The sequence below is a fragment of the Peromyscus maniculatus genome, chromosome 13 (genome assembly GCF_049852395.1).
Source record: "Peromyscus maniculatus bairdii isolate BWxNUB_F1_BW_parent chromosome 13, HU_Pman_BW_mat_3.1, whole genome shotgun sequence".
NCBI classification, from domain to species: Eukaryota; Metazoa; Chordata; class Mammalia; order Rodentia; family Cricetidae; genus Peromyscus; species Peromyscus maniculatus.
Genome location: NC_134864.1, coordinates 66,746,495 through 66,761,751, shown reverse-complemented (window position 1 = coordinate 66,761,751; position 15,257 = coordinate 66,746,495).

Genomic DNA, 15,257 nt, shown 5'->3' with positions numbered 1-15,257 from the left:
GCTCTGTGCTTTAAATGATTTAGCCCATCATGTAAATTGGGTTAAAATAATAAAACATGCAGAAGAACATGAAAAGAGGAAAACTGTGCAATGCAGGCTGCCCATGTTACCAAGAAGCAAACTCTTCAAGATTTGTGTAGGCCGGAGTTCCTAGTAGAAAAACTGACAGAAAGTTAAGTTCTGTGTCACCACGCTTCTGGAAAGATTTAAAGCTACAGCAATTGCTTTTTAGCAGTGGAGAAGGATGTCAAAGACAGAGCAGGACAAGTACAAAATTTCAGCTTGATCTTGGCATGGGCACTTATCTTCACAGAGGATGTGCTGTCCATTTCTCGTTCGCAAGGAACGATGCTCAGGTTAGAGATAAAGAAAAGGACACCCCAGCACCTTTCCAACAGCCAAGTATGGCCAATGGAGGGGCATGGGGCAGGAAGTTAGCTCTAGTAGCAGCCATGGCAGGCAAGAGTATATATAGTCCAAGCCAGGCCAAGCCACATAAGACTTCAAAAAAAACCAATGATGGCAGCCCAAAAGCAGTGCTCTTGAATAAGGAGACACAATGGCTTACGGGGAATGATCATGTATTTTGAAAAGACAGATGGAATAGTGTCCTCACATCCATCTTACTTCCATCATGGTTTGTTTGAGGAAAGAAATGACACAACTAATGAGATCATTCTTGCTCTTTTGGCCCTTGCTTACTTTTTAAGTGTCTTCCTAGCTATTTAATCACAAGGCCATTTGGGACATACTTGGGATATACACTAGTGGGAGGGACTTCAGGAATCATGTTCACCCCCTACAAACAGGTTTACTCACATACAGCTAATATTGGCTATCTGACAGAGTAGCAGGAATCTTAAAAGTACTTATTAATAAAATCAAACCCCAGGCCAGTTATTGGGGTCAATGCTGGTAGATCAGAGAGACAGAACAAGCCACAGCTATCTCACCTGGCCAATTCCTCAGCTGGTCCTGTTTCCTCAGACTGGAAGCTTCTGTGTCCTCACCCAGAATGGATCTCAGCTGAACTACTGCTCAAAAGCCTGAATGCTTAATCAGCCACATGCTTAACCAGCCAAATGCTTAACCAGCCAAATGCCTCTAGTTTCTGGTCCTCAAGCCTTATATACCTTTCTGCTTTCTACCATCACTCCCTAGGATTAAAGGCTTGCTTCCTGGGATTAAAGGCGTGAGTCATCATGCCTGGCTGTTTCCAATGTGGCCTTGAACTCTCAGAGATCCCAGATGGATTTCTGCCTCTGGAATGCTAGGATTAAAGGTGTGTGCTATCACTGCCTAACTAGTGGCTTTTCTGTTCTCTGACCCCAGATAAGTTTATTAAGGTACACAATATTTTGGGGAACACAATACCACCACATGACAGATTTGGAAAGGCATCTGGAAGGACAATAAAAATCATCAACTAAATAATTTTAACACTGTCTTACCACGTGGATGCAAAAAGAAATGCATGAAAGCCATGCAGTTACAGATTATTATTTGAAGCCCCATACTTCAAGGACATGTCCGCTTACCTGAAACCTCATGTCACCTGTGTTAGGTTCATACTGATAATAGATTCTAAGTCCTTGTTGGCAGAGATACCACACACATGGTTCCAGGGCATGGAGAAATTGAGCTAAGACTAGGTTGGAAGCTCCTTCCTTCTTGGTTGGTTTTTGTAGTTCTAGAAGGCATGGTACCCGCTGCTAATGGAAAATTGACAGTGCACACTACACTGTTGTGTGAGTTACTTGTTTTATTTCTGTGACAAAGTATTCTGATGAAAGCAGCTTAAGGAAAAAATGTTTATTTTCGCTCAGAATTTGAAGTTGGGTTTTATCACGGCAGGGAAGAGGTGACATCAGGAATGGGGCTGATGGTAATATGCTTTCTGTTGTCAAGAAGCTGTGAATTGAGTGCTCATGCTTAGCTACCTTTTTCTCCATTATTCAGTCTATCAACTTCTTGTCCCTGTACCTTTAGAATGGTAATACCCAGATGTAAGGTGTGTTTTCCCACTCAATTAACACAATCAATGAGTCCCTAACAGACCTAACCAGGGTTTTGTGTGGTGATATATTGTGTACCCTGAGAAAACTTATCTGGGGATCAGAGGACAGAGCCAGCCACTAAATTAGACATAGGGGTCAGGCAGTGGTGGCAAATGCCTTTAATTCTATCACTCAGGAGGCAGAGACCCATCTGGATCTCTGTGAGTTCAAGGCCACCAGTGTCAGGCATGGTAGCACATGCCTTTAATCCCAGCACTTGAGATCTCATGCTTTTGCTTGGGAAGCACACACGCCTTTAATCCCAGGAAGTAATATGACAGGACACAGAAAGGTATATAAGGCATGAGCAAACAGGAACTTGCTTTCTTTAGACAGGATTTTGTAGAGGTAAGCTAGTGGCCAAAGCAGTTCAGCTGAGGCCCTCAGGGGTGAGGACTCAGGGGCTTTCAGTCTGAAGATTTGTGGAAATAGGATCAGCTGAGGAGTTGGTGAAGTGAGGTTGGCTGTGGCTTGCTCTGCTTCTCTGATCTTTCAGCTTTCACCCCAATATCTGGCTCTGGATTGTTGTTGTTGTTAAATAACATTGTTTAGCAATTGGTGTTACAGGCTTATTTTCTTGGTGATTCTAAGTCCTACCTGTAACTAGAGTTTTCCTGCCTTGCCCACAGTCAGGACAAATCTCTCACCCGCCAGTCCCACAGCCACTCAGACCCAACCAAGTAAACACAGAGACTTATATTGCTTACAAACTGTATGGCTGTGGCAGGCTTCTTGCTAACTGTTCTTATAATAAATTAATTCCTTTCCATAAATCTATACCTTGCCACATGGCTCGTGGCTTACCGGCATCTTCACTTGCTGCTTGTCATGGAGGCAGCTGGCAGTGACTCCCTTCCTCAGCCTTCTGCTTCCCAGAATTCTCTTCTCTGCTTGTCCCGCCTGTACTTCCTGCCTGGCCACTGGCCAATCAGTGTTTTATTTATACAAAACAATATCCACAGCACCTACCAAGCTGAAAATCAAGTTTAACCATCAAAACTATCAAAATAACCAAGATGTCAGGATGATGCAAGAGTGGCATGACTATTATGAACATAACCAAATGTTTTTCAATTGGATTTAAAGATTGCTCTACAAGAATGAAACTATATTTGATATGATAAGTTAGGACAAAAGCCTGTGGCTAGGAAGGTGATAGGCCCCAAAATGCAAGCAATTGCTATTGTTTTCTTAAATGAATATAATGTGTCTTGCTTATTAAATTGCTTTATGAATATTTATGATTACACTGATAGATTACTAGTCTTGGCAGGCTTTGTTGTGAAGGGAAACTTCTTTATGGCAGTTAATGTGGTGCTTCATAACTGGTCAAGCTACTGAAATTAAATAACTCTTACAAGTGTCTTAGTTATAGGTCTGTTACAGTGAAGAGACATCATGACCAAGCTGACTATTATGCTATGGGCTTGCTTACACTTTTAGAGGGTTAGTCCATGATCACTATGGTAATAAGCAGACAGGTCTGGCATTGGAGCAGTAGCTGAGAGCTTTATATCCTGATCTGCCGGCATCAGGCAAACAGAGAGACTTGGTCTAGTATGGGCTTTAGAAATCCCAGTGATATACCTCCTCCAACAAGGCCACGTCTCTTAATCCTTCCCAAACTATTTCACTAACTAGTGACTAAATATTTAAATATAAGCCTATGGGGGGGGTCACACCCATTCAAACTACCACACTATGGCACAGTGAAAAAAAATAAGAAAAACAACTAAAACATTCACCAAGCTATACTTGGCCAGAATAATGTCTTTATCACTGTGCCTTATCTGGGATAAATAGACATTTGCTTATAACATTTTGATGTTGTATGAACTTTTCCTGGAGAGATAAAGAAATGTTTATTCATTCCAGATGGGATGAGTAGCAATACACCAAAGAAATCCCCTAAGTCTAGCTTGGTGAAGTAATGAGTTTAATTAGGGCTGCTTACAGGAGTGTGAATGAAGAGTTACTTCCAGGTCCAAAATGGACTTCTGGGTGGCTGTGCCACAGAAGAAAAGAAAATCTCCCTGCAGTGGCCATTAATTATCTATATATCCTTGAGGATGACTTTGGACTCATGAGCCTTCTCTCCTTGTAATCATGAACTAGACATTTTATAAATCATGAGTGGCCTTGTGAGACTCTTCACCTATCATTGAGAGTTAATGGACCAGTTCTAAAGTAGTTCTCCTTCAGATGATTATAGTTGCTGAGTATTCCAGAATTCAGCAGCCATGTCATGACTAGAAGAGAGAATTCCATGATAAACAGGAAAAGCCATACAACAATAATCATTAAAGTACATTAGTAAACTATTTATAGAAAAGGTATTATCCAAGACAATATTGGTGAACATTACCCTCACATATTACAGGTATATTTTAAGGTGATTGTGACAATACTTGGTATGCAATTCTGTATGCTGCCGATTTAGTTAAGCATGAAACAATTTTTATCCATGAAGGAAGTATTATTCTAGATTTAATAATAATTGAGAAAATACAAAGCCATTTGAAGTAATATTCTGAAACTAAAAACCATGTCAAGGGGCATTAATTTTGTCTGGTTTATACTAAAATTATATTTGTCTGGGTTCTATCTTAGAGGAATGTTCCTATTTTTATAAGTGAGTCAGAAACTTTGAAAAATATTTTCCATACAAATATTATTCTCTAGCGAGGTAAAACTCACTAGGAAATCCTAGTAAAATATTAGAGCATTCTATATGAACATCCACACACAAAAGTTCTCTGCCATCTACATGTTCTGCCATACCAAATGTTTACAGAAATATTGTGAATAATTTGTTGAGCCAATGCCATAAAACAAAAAGGCTTGTCATCCATGGCCATTAATCATGGCCATTATCATATGCTGTCATCCATGGTCAGCATTGTTAAAACAAATTCTTCTCTGATGATGTCTTTTCACTTCTCGTCTCCATAACCCTTCTCCAAAAACGTTTCTCTTTAAAACTCCTGAATGCTTTCACTGAGGTGCACTGAATTACTTTGTTGCAGGTCTATATTTGACATGGTGCTCAGTAAGTAGCAAGAGTCAGGCTGTATTTTGTGATCTATAAAATTTAGAAGTAGTAATTATCGTGTTGTATAATATCAGCTTAGTGATTATGTGAAATGAGTGCTATACTTGCTAAACTCTTAGAAGTGAGAAATTCTATCATTTAATAAGTGTGATAAAATAATATTCAAACTCTGTTTTAGGATGAGTTCTTTGTAAACTGGCTCTAAGGTCACAAATTATTTACTTGGCATTTGTTGAGGAGTCATTTCAAGATGTGTTTGCAAGAATATGTAAAAGGCAAGATGGGCAGAGAGAGGTTGACCCTCATGCAGTAAACACTGGCTTCAGAAATCTTACAAGGTCTCCAATTTAGAAGACAGATTATTTTATCCCTGAATTAAATCACTATTCTGTGGACCAGAACCAAGAAGATCTTGGGGATCTTCAACAAGACAGCCTTAGCAACTGAGGAGACTCATCAGTAATGGCACATCTGTGAACTCTCTGTAGCTCTCTGAAAACAGAGGAGGGGGGACGTAAGTGAAATACCAAGTTGTCTACTATAAAGTCCTCCAGCATATTCAATCCTATGCTACACGGATCATTATAGAAGAAAATCGCATACAACTGTTTCTATGTAGAAATGTATTATCTAGGACAGATAGACAAAAATGGGCCCAAAATGTAAATAATCTAATTAACAAAACAATTAGATATAAATTTAGCTTTGCTACACATAAGGGATATCAAGAGTCAATTAGAAAAAGAATTGGCCTGTGTGGTTGTAGTGTCAGGATGTTCTTTAAAAAGATAAAAACTTGTATGTAAATCGAGACTGTAAGTGCCAGATAAAAGCCATTGCTGACTGAGAAAGAGAACAAAAGTAGAAATAGAACCAGGACTTTCAGCCTATGTTCATAAGACACTGAAAACTCCAGACTCACCCCTGAGTCATTAATAAACATAGGGGTCAGAGCAAAGCACTGAGCAAGACCCAGTGAGAATGTGAGACCATAGCATTTGGCAAAAGCGTGGTGACATAAATATTCATGCCAGAAGACTCAGCATAAGTTGTATTAGAGAAACCTGGAGTACTAGAAAGGAGCAAGGAAGAGACAATCGTGTTTACTTTCAACATTCATACAGTGAGTAGTAAATAAGGACAATTTTATATAATACTGTATTTTCAATTAGATAAAGAACTAAAGAACCAGGTCCAGTGCTGTTAGGCGTCATTGGCAATTTAAACATTCTCATTTCAAGATGGATATAGTTTTTACAAGAACAGTAAGAGATAAAGCTAGAACTGTTGTATAGAGCAGAGAGCTTAGAATAACAAAATGAGGCATTTTCTTACCTATTCTACAACATAGGGCCACATGAAGTTTATTTCATTTTGTTTTGTTTTATGTTGCTGAAGCTGGAACCCAGAGCCTGGTCCACAGATGAAAGCAGCTGCTCTGCCACTGAGCTACTTCTACAGGCTCAGGGTAAGCGTTTTTTACCTGTGGAGAAATGTTGCCAGAAAAAAGTACAAACGAAAGGACACTAGAGGAGCCATTATCCCCTTACGGGCCATGAAAGATGGTCCTCGTCGCTATCCTGTCGTTCATAACGAAGTGGCTAGGTCATAGAGACAGCAGGTTTGTTTTGGCTAATGGTCTTCACTCTAGGAAGAAGGTACATAGCTGGTGACTACCTCCTGGCTAGCAGCATCATGAGTTGGAAGTTTACAACGTAAGTATCGTTGAACAAGTACACTTTCAACATAATCACTAACACAGTAATGCATTAATCTTATAATGGATTAAACTATTCATGAGGACAGAAGCCTGGTACTTTATTAATGGTACCATCTGGACCCTGGTCCCTTGCAAAGAAAAAAAAAAGCTAAAAAGCTTTACAAAAAACTAAGTTTTTGAGATTTTATTCATAGCAATCAATTTAAACACAAATTTTAAAAATATTTTTATAGAACGATTTCTTATTCTTATGAAAAAATGTAAAGAGTAAAGAACAAATTTTCTATTTCAATTTATTTTTACATGTCCACATGATAAAACTAGTAAAATGGTATTGAGTTTACATTAAGCAATGAGTTCCAGACTTTATAAACAGTATGTCTTAATGAATAATTAAAACACACACACACACACACACACACACACACACACACACACACACACACACACATTTCTGTTGAAGCAACCAGTCATGTAGAGAAAACAGTGTTTTACAGCATCCCTCCCCATTCTCTGGCTTTCACATTCTCCTTTTCTGTGATATTTTCAGGCAGAGTAAGGCCTGATAGAGATGTCCTCTTTATGGATGATTTTCAGCAATTACTTATTGTTAACTACTTAAATAGTTCTAAGTCTTTTAAGTTACTTCTTCCCACTGCAAACAGACAAAAATTGACATCAGCAATAATCTGTGGGTATAAACATAATCATTTATAGTGATTCTCAACCTATGGATCATGACCCTCACAGCCTTGCAGCACATCAGATATCCTGCACGTCAGATATTTACATTACAATTTGCAACAGTAACACAATCAGAGTTATGAAGTAGCAATAGAATAATTTTATTGTCAGGGGTCACCATAACATGAGGAACTGCATAAAGGGCTCGAAACATTGGGAAGGTTGAGAACCACTGCTCTAGAAGGTCATGTGACCTGGCCTCGTTGCTTAATATCTCATAATGAAGATTCAAAATTTGTTTCAAAGGTAACAAATCACATCAAAAACAGCAATACTTATGGTGAAAAAAGAAACACGGCTCTACAATTTATAGAAAAAGATGAGACAAACATAGCAATGGGTACAGCACCTCTTCAGAGAAGAGTTACAGAGTGTAGAGAAATGTGCTGTAAAATAAGGCAAAGGGGGGAATGGGGCAGCGGAAGGAAGCCTTCAAGAGTCCTGTGAGAGAGATCTCCTTTCAGAAAACACTAAGTACAAAGTCGTTCAACTCCAGCCTTGCTCACAGCCTCCTACGTGGAAGCTCACACCAAAGGGACTCGTTTGGAAGGGTGGCTGAGCATGACAAAATGTGTGACTGGTTGGAGAATTCTAGGTCAGGGGTGGCTGAATAGATGTGGAAACTCTCCTTGAACAGATGGCCGATGAAGTCATCTGACTCCCAAACAATGACCTCAGAGAACAGAACATCCCACGATGGGCAAAGGTACTTACTGGAAGGAGGGTGTGGACAAAGGGCCATTCAAGCTTGGGTTCCAGAGTTTGAGAACAAGAAGATTTGCTTTTGAGAGATGACAAGGGCTATAGGGATACAAATATATAGGATACAATAGGAAATTAAACAGAAGGCAGAAACCACTGCTGTAATGATTTTTTTTAAAAAAAGAACAAATCTGGTTTTCAAAACTCCCCTTGAATTTTCCCTCACTGGAGCCCGCAGAAGCACACTCCGAGGGCAGGAAGGCCACTGCTGTCCATCAGAGCCTGCAGCGCTCAGCATCACACAAGGAAACCTGTATGAGGACTCACAATGCTTTGAATCTCAGTATGCTCGTGAGCCTTACAGCTCCAATTCTAAATAAAGATGTTTTCAATTCATGTTTCATTTTTCTCATTAAACGAACAGTTGTAGTCATTCTGTGTCTCCAGCTGCCTTTTATTTTGAGATGTACCTCATAATAGCCTTGGCTGCTGGGAAAACTATTCACATTACCACCACAGTCCTGCCTCCCTCCACTTCCTCCATTTCAGTCTCCATTTTGTATTTCACACATCTGCTGTCCAATTACTTACAAATATAGATGGTATTTAACCCAACATGTTTCTATGTATGTAGTTCCAATATGTTATCCCTTAGCTTATGACAAATCACATTCACTGATAAAAATTAGGTACATTTTTCACTTTTTAAAAATTGTAAATTAGATTACCTAAGGTTTTTTATTATGGCAGAAAATTATAAATAAAAATCATATAGAATTTTGCAAAATAAGCACAATTTTATCTCTGTGGCTCATTGAGAGTCTCACAATGTTTCTACCTCATAATTTTCAACCAGAATTTTCAACTTCCACCATATTCCCTTACACTGATTTTCATGAATTAAATCAAGAAATTTTGGAAATGAGAGGAAAAAAAAATAATGTGTCATCACAGAGTCAGAGGTAGAGGAAAATTTTCTTCCTTTAAAGTTTCTCTTTCCTTTAAAAAACTTTCTTCCTCCCTGTCCCTCCCTTTTCCTTCTCATTTTTTCCCTCTACTCCAAATCCCCTAAGAGCATCTTTCCCAGAGACCTGTTCTTGGCCAACTGTTCAACTCTTAAAGCCTTTGTGTGTGATTCAGTGCACCAACAGTTACTTGATGAGTCTTGTCTATCTTCTTTTTTTTAAACCTATTTTTCTTAAAATAGATTTTTAAAACATATTTTATTAAAGATAGATTCTTTCACCAGGAAGTTGTGGTGCATGTCTTTAATCCTAGTACTTGGGAGGCAGAGGTAGGTGGATCTTTTCAGTTCGAGGCCAGACTGGTCTACAGAATGAGATCCAGAACAGCCAGGGCTATACAGAGAAAACCCTGTCTCAAAAACAAAACAACAAAACAAAACAAAATATTCTTTTTACCTCACCAGGAAATGAATGCTCTGTGTTTCTAGTCATCTCTCTCAGTACCTTCCTTCCTTACCTGCCACCAGTTTGCCTACGAAATTTATTATATTTCCCCAAGGGTCCCCCTTTGAGCCCTCCTTGTTACCTAGCCTCTCTGGCTCTGTGAATTATAGCATGGTTACCCTTTACTTTATAGCTAATATCCACCTAGTCCAAGGGAAACTCTCAGGAATCTATAAGGATGACCCCAGCTAAGACTCCTAACAATAGTGGATACATAGCCTGAACTGGCCTTCTCCTGTGACCAGGCAAGACTTCAAGTGCAGGGAATTGGGACACCAACCTAGCCACATAACCTTTGGCCTATCCTGCCTATGGGATGTGCCAGGATTGGTGCCTAGCCCAAATGACATCAGAGAGGCTTCATCCATCAACTGATGGAATCAGACAGAGAGATCCACAGCCAAACATTAAGCAGAGCTCTGGGGATCTTGTGAGAGAGGAGGAAGAAGGATTGTAGGAGTCAGAGTTGTCAAGGACACTACATACACACACACAAAAAAAAAGAAAGAAAGAAAGAAAGAAAGAAAGAAAGAAAGAAAGAAAGAAAGAAAGAAAAGAGAAAAGAAAAGAAAAGAAAAGAAAAGAAAAGAAAAGAAAAGAAAAGAAAAGAAAAGAAAAGAAAAGAAAAGAAAAGAAAAGAAGAGAAAAGAAGAGAAAAGAAACGAAACACAGAATCAACTAACCTGGGCTCACAGGGGCCCATAGAGACTGAACCAACAACCAGGGAGCCTGTGTGGGACTGACCCAGGCCCTCTGCATATATGTTACACTTATGTAGCTTGGTCTTCTTGTTGGATTCCTAAGAGTGGGAGCAGGGGCTGCCTCTGACTCTTTTCCTGGTTTTTGGAACCCTGCTCTTCATACTGAGTTGTCTGTTCAGCCTTAATATGAGGGGAGGTGCTTAATATTACTGCAACTTGATATGGTATATTTTGTTGATATTCATGGGAAGCCCACCTTTTTTAAAAAAATAAAAATGGAGAAGTGGATGGGGAGGCAGAGGGGAGGTAGAAGAGAGGGTCAGAGAGGAGAGGAGGGAGGGGAAACTGAAGTTGGGATGGAAAAAAGGAAGAAAGAAAAAGCTTAAACAAAACAAAAAGATTATTTTTTCACAAAATATACCCTGATTACAATTTCCTCTCCCCCCACTCCTTCTACCCACCCACCCCCACTCCCATCTGGATCTACTCCCTTCCTATCTCTCATTAAACAGACAGACTTCAAAGAAAACAAAAACTAACACTTCAGAACTGGACAAAACCAACCAAAGGAAAAGAGGCCAAGAGAGTGCACAAGAATCAGGAATCTAAAAAAAAAAACAAACAAACAAAAAACCCCCACTAAACTGGCAGACCTAACACACAAGCAGAGGACCTGGTGCAGACTGGTGCAGGCCCTGTGCATGCTGCTGCAGACTCTGTGAGTTCACATGAGCTTTGCTCATGTTTGTGGTGGTATTTTATTTGTACTGAAATGTGATTTTATTTGTATGTTTATAAATAAAGTTGCCTGGGGGTCAGGTCTAATAGCAAGCCATAGTAGAAGCTGGGCAGTGGTGGTGCACGCCTTTAGTCCCAGCACTTGGGAGGCAGAGCTAGGCAGATCTCTGTGTGTTCAAGGATACAGCCAGCATGGAGACACACGCCTTTAATCTCAATACCAACCATAGAAGACCTGGAGGTCTGTATAGATGGGCAGTGATGAGGAGGTCATGTGGTTGGGTTTACAACCAATGAGAAGGCAGAATAGAAAGGCAATAAAAAGGACAAACACACAGGATGTAGCTCTCTAGCTGAAGAGGACAACAGCAGCAGTGAAGGGTAAGGTTTTTAGCTCTGACCTCTTGGGCTTTCATCTCTGCATTGGCTCTGTGTTCCTTATTTAACAAGACCATTCATCTACACATGTTGATTTAGAGGATCTTGTTTTCTTGGTGTTCTCCATCTTCTCTGGCTCTTCCACTATTTTGGCTTCTTCTTCCTCAGAGTTCCCTGAGCCCTGAAGGGAGGAATTTGATGGAGCCATCCCATTTGGGGCTAAGTGTTCTGAGGTCTCTCACTCTCTGCATAGTGTCTGGCTGTGACTCTCTAAACAGTCCTGATACAGCTCCAGCTGGCCTGAGGACAGCACCCCACAGCCTCATCAGCTCTCTCTCCCATTGTCTTTCTCAATCAAAGCTGTCACAATTCCACCAGCTACCTAAATGAGAAACTAAAGAATAATCATAAATAACCTGCTTCCTCACCGCCTCACTTTCAGTAGATTCTTTGATTCTGTTTCTTAAACATCTCCCAGATGCTGCTCTTTTGCCAGCTAAAATGGTATTGACTTTTCATTTCCTGCTTTAGTCTCATTAAAAGTTCTTCCCAAGAATTTTTACCAAAGTGACTTCTCTCCCATGTAAATCTCTGCATACATTTTACTTTCCTAAGACAGTCAGTGTCTTCTGCAGTGAAAGTTCCATTGATATGTTTTGGTTGTTCAACTTGGGTCGGTGGAGATTGCTGTGCATGTAAAATTTTCATCGTGCTTGGCAGATTCACAAAGGCCAACCACAGGCATCCTTCTCACTCATGCTGGAAGGCCTCTAGAGGGTGTGGTTGCTCTCTCAACTCAGAACCAGTTCCCTAAAACACTTTCAGAATAATTTTCAATGTCTTCAGCTTTACATACACATCCATTTATGCCACATTTTCCACTTCTCTGTCTTTCCCATCAACCCTTTGCATTCCATCTACTGAACACCAACCTAGTAGGGGTCCCCCAAACAAAGCAGACTTGGAAGAACTTTGCGTCTGTCCGTGTTGCTGCTGTGCTGGCCTACTCTCTTCATTACTCACCACTGTCTTTGTGAGTAGTTTTTCGCTAAGAAAAAGCAGCTTCCGAGTTGTTCTTGCCTGAGCTCCTCTTCAAACCCCAATCTGTTGGCCATAATTCCCCTGCACGTAACCTGTGCCACATGTTTATTCAATATAGTGATAGGTTTTATAGTTTTGTTGAGTAAATGATAGAAATGGTATAGAAAGCTTAGAGTCACTTTCTGTAGCATCAGATGGCAGCCTATTTTATACTCCAAAGCAAAAGTACCAATATGTGGCAGAAAATTCAGAGGAAAACACGTGGTTCCAACTGTTTCTTGGACTACAATGTGTATATCAGTCTGTCATCGTGGCTCCTGTTTTTGCCATGTGACTTTTAAGTTACACTGTATTTTATGTATGTATTTATATGCTATCTTTCAAATCATGAATCAAATTACTTGAAATCAAATAAAATGAATATTCTCAGAGGTCACCCCAATTTATTTCATTCCTTGACTTTGATCATGAATCTTCTCATACTTATGTGAACTCTAAATAAAATCACTTGATAAGATAATTTTTTTTTTTTTTGGTTTTTCGAGACAGGGTTTCTCTGTGTAGCTTTGTGCCTTTCCTGGGACTCACTTGGTAGCCCAGGCTGGCCTCGAACTCACAGAAATCTGCCTGGCTCTGCCTCCCGAGTGCTGGGATTAAAGGCGTGCGCCACCACCACCCGGCAAAAAGATAATTTTATACCGCATGCAATCTAATGAACCAAAGAGATAAAGTATTTATGAGAATTTTACTTCATCTGGTATCAAGTACATTGACACTGTGAGACACAAATTGTGAAAACTGATAGAATTTAGTGTTATTTCCATTGTTTTTATTTCCTATGAGGTCATCTGTCTCCCACAGGTTCAGCAGCTCAGTAAATCACCTACAAAGTACTTCACGCATCTTAAATATCTACTTTGTCTTTTCAAATAAACTTTATTCAGTCTTTTGTGTCATATTTATTGCAGTTTTTTTCCAGTTTGAACGTACTTTAAGGATATGTACTAAGTGTCTCATGATGCACATAAAGATGTCTTATGGAATGTATTCCCTCAGTCTTTACTTGGTGTAGATTTCTTTTCATTCCCATGTCAAAAGTATTAAACTACTCAATAATTCTTATGTCAATAAACTTAGAGATTTTAAAAATTGTAATATTCTGTCCATTTTGAAACTGTTTTATTACAATATTTAAAAAAGAAATGTGCTATCAAATGATGAATGACAAATGATAAACTCAAGCTAGTTTTGATAATATGTTAAAGTCTAGCCAGCTACATAGATTAATTCCCACTCTCCTTTTTCCCATGACAAGTAACTTTTCATTACCGCGTCATCTGGGCCTGCTTTCCCAAGTGCCACAGTTGGTGAGAGGCAGGACCGACTCTGTGGAGCCCTATCCCCTGCTTTTGATGGCAGCAGGAGCCACAGACCTCACCACAGACAGGCTGCAGCAGGGCTGAGGACCCAGCCCCAGCCCCAGGTGGCAACATCAAGGCCCCAGATGGCAGCACAGACCACCTAGATCTGTATGGCCCAGCAGAGGCTCAGCCCTTGGGCACTAAGATGGCCGTAGGTGGCAGCCCAGACCTCTGATATCCGGATGGCCCTTGGTGACAACACAGACTACGGAAATCCACACAGATCCCAGCTGTGGTTGAACTATGGACCCAGACATGGTCCTTGGCAGCAGCCCGGGCTGGATGTCACCTTGGCCTCTGCTGGCAGCACAGGTCACTCATGCAGGCATGGACCCAGCAGTGGCAGCAGAGCCCTCGAACACTCACTCACCTGGCCCAAGGTGATGGCCTAGACGTGAGTCATCCACATGGCCTTTAATGGCAACAGGGACCTCGGACAACTAAGACCCTGGTTATGGCAGTGCCACGGACCCAAACACGGCCTTCAGACACAGTTTGGGTCTGGAAGACACCATGGCCCCAGGTGGCAGCTCAGGTCCGTGTGGTCTCAACACTCAAAGACCAATATAGCCTCATGTGTCAGCCTAGACTGTGGCCTTTGCAGAGCCCTCAGTGGTAACAGGAGCCACAGATGTCATTTCAGAGCCTGGCCACATCAGGGCCGTGGAACCAGACATGTTCCCCCAGACGTGGACCTGGACGACACCATGGTCCTGGGTGGCAGCACAGGCCCCCTGAATCAGCATGGCCCCACGGTGCCAGGTGGCAATGCAGACCTCTTAGGTTGGCATGGATCCTGTGGCGGCACATCCCTCAGACACTGACTTGCTCACAGATGGTGGCTCAGACTCTGGGCCGTCAGTGCTAACAGGAGCCACAAACATCAACAGCCACAGCTGCATCAGGACCACAGATAAAGACTTGGCCCTTGGCAACAGCCCAGGTCCAGGCATCATCATGACCCTAGGTGGCAAGCAAGCCATCTACTTCAAGCATGTTCCTTACCACCCTCACGAATTCAGATCTGCCTCTCTCCCCAGCACATGAATCATTCTGCCCCCCCCCTCCCGTTTCTCTACCCTGTACTCACTCATCATAACGGTGGTTGACTGCCTGGCACCTCTGGTGCCAGACAGGCTCATGGTTAAATCTGCTCCTGCAAGGCCAGGGGGCCTTGGGGAAACTGTGTCGATCATCTGGGCACTGCTGACCGCCCCCTTTTGTCCCTTGCCAC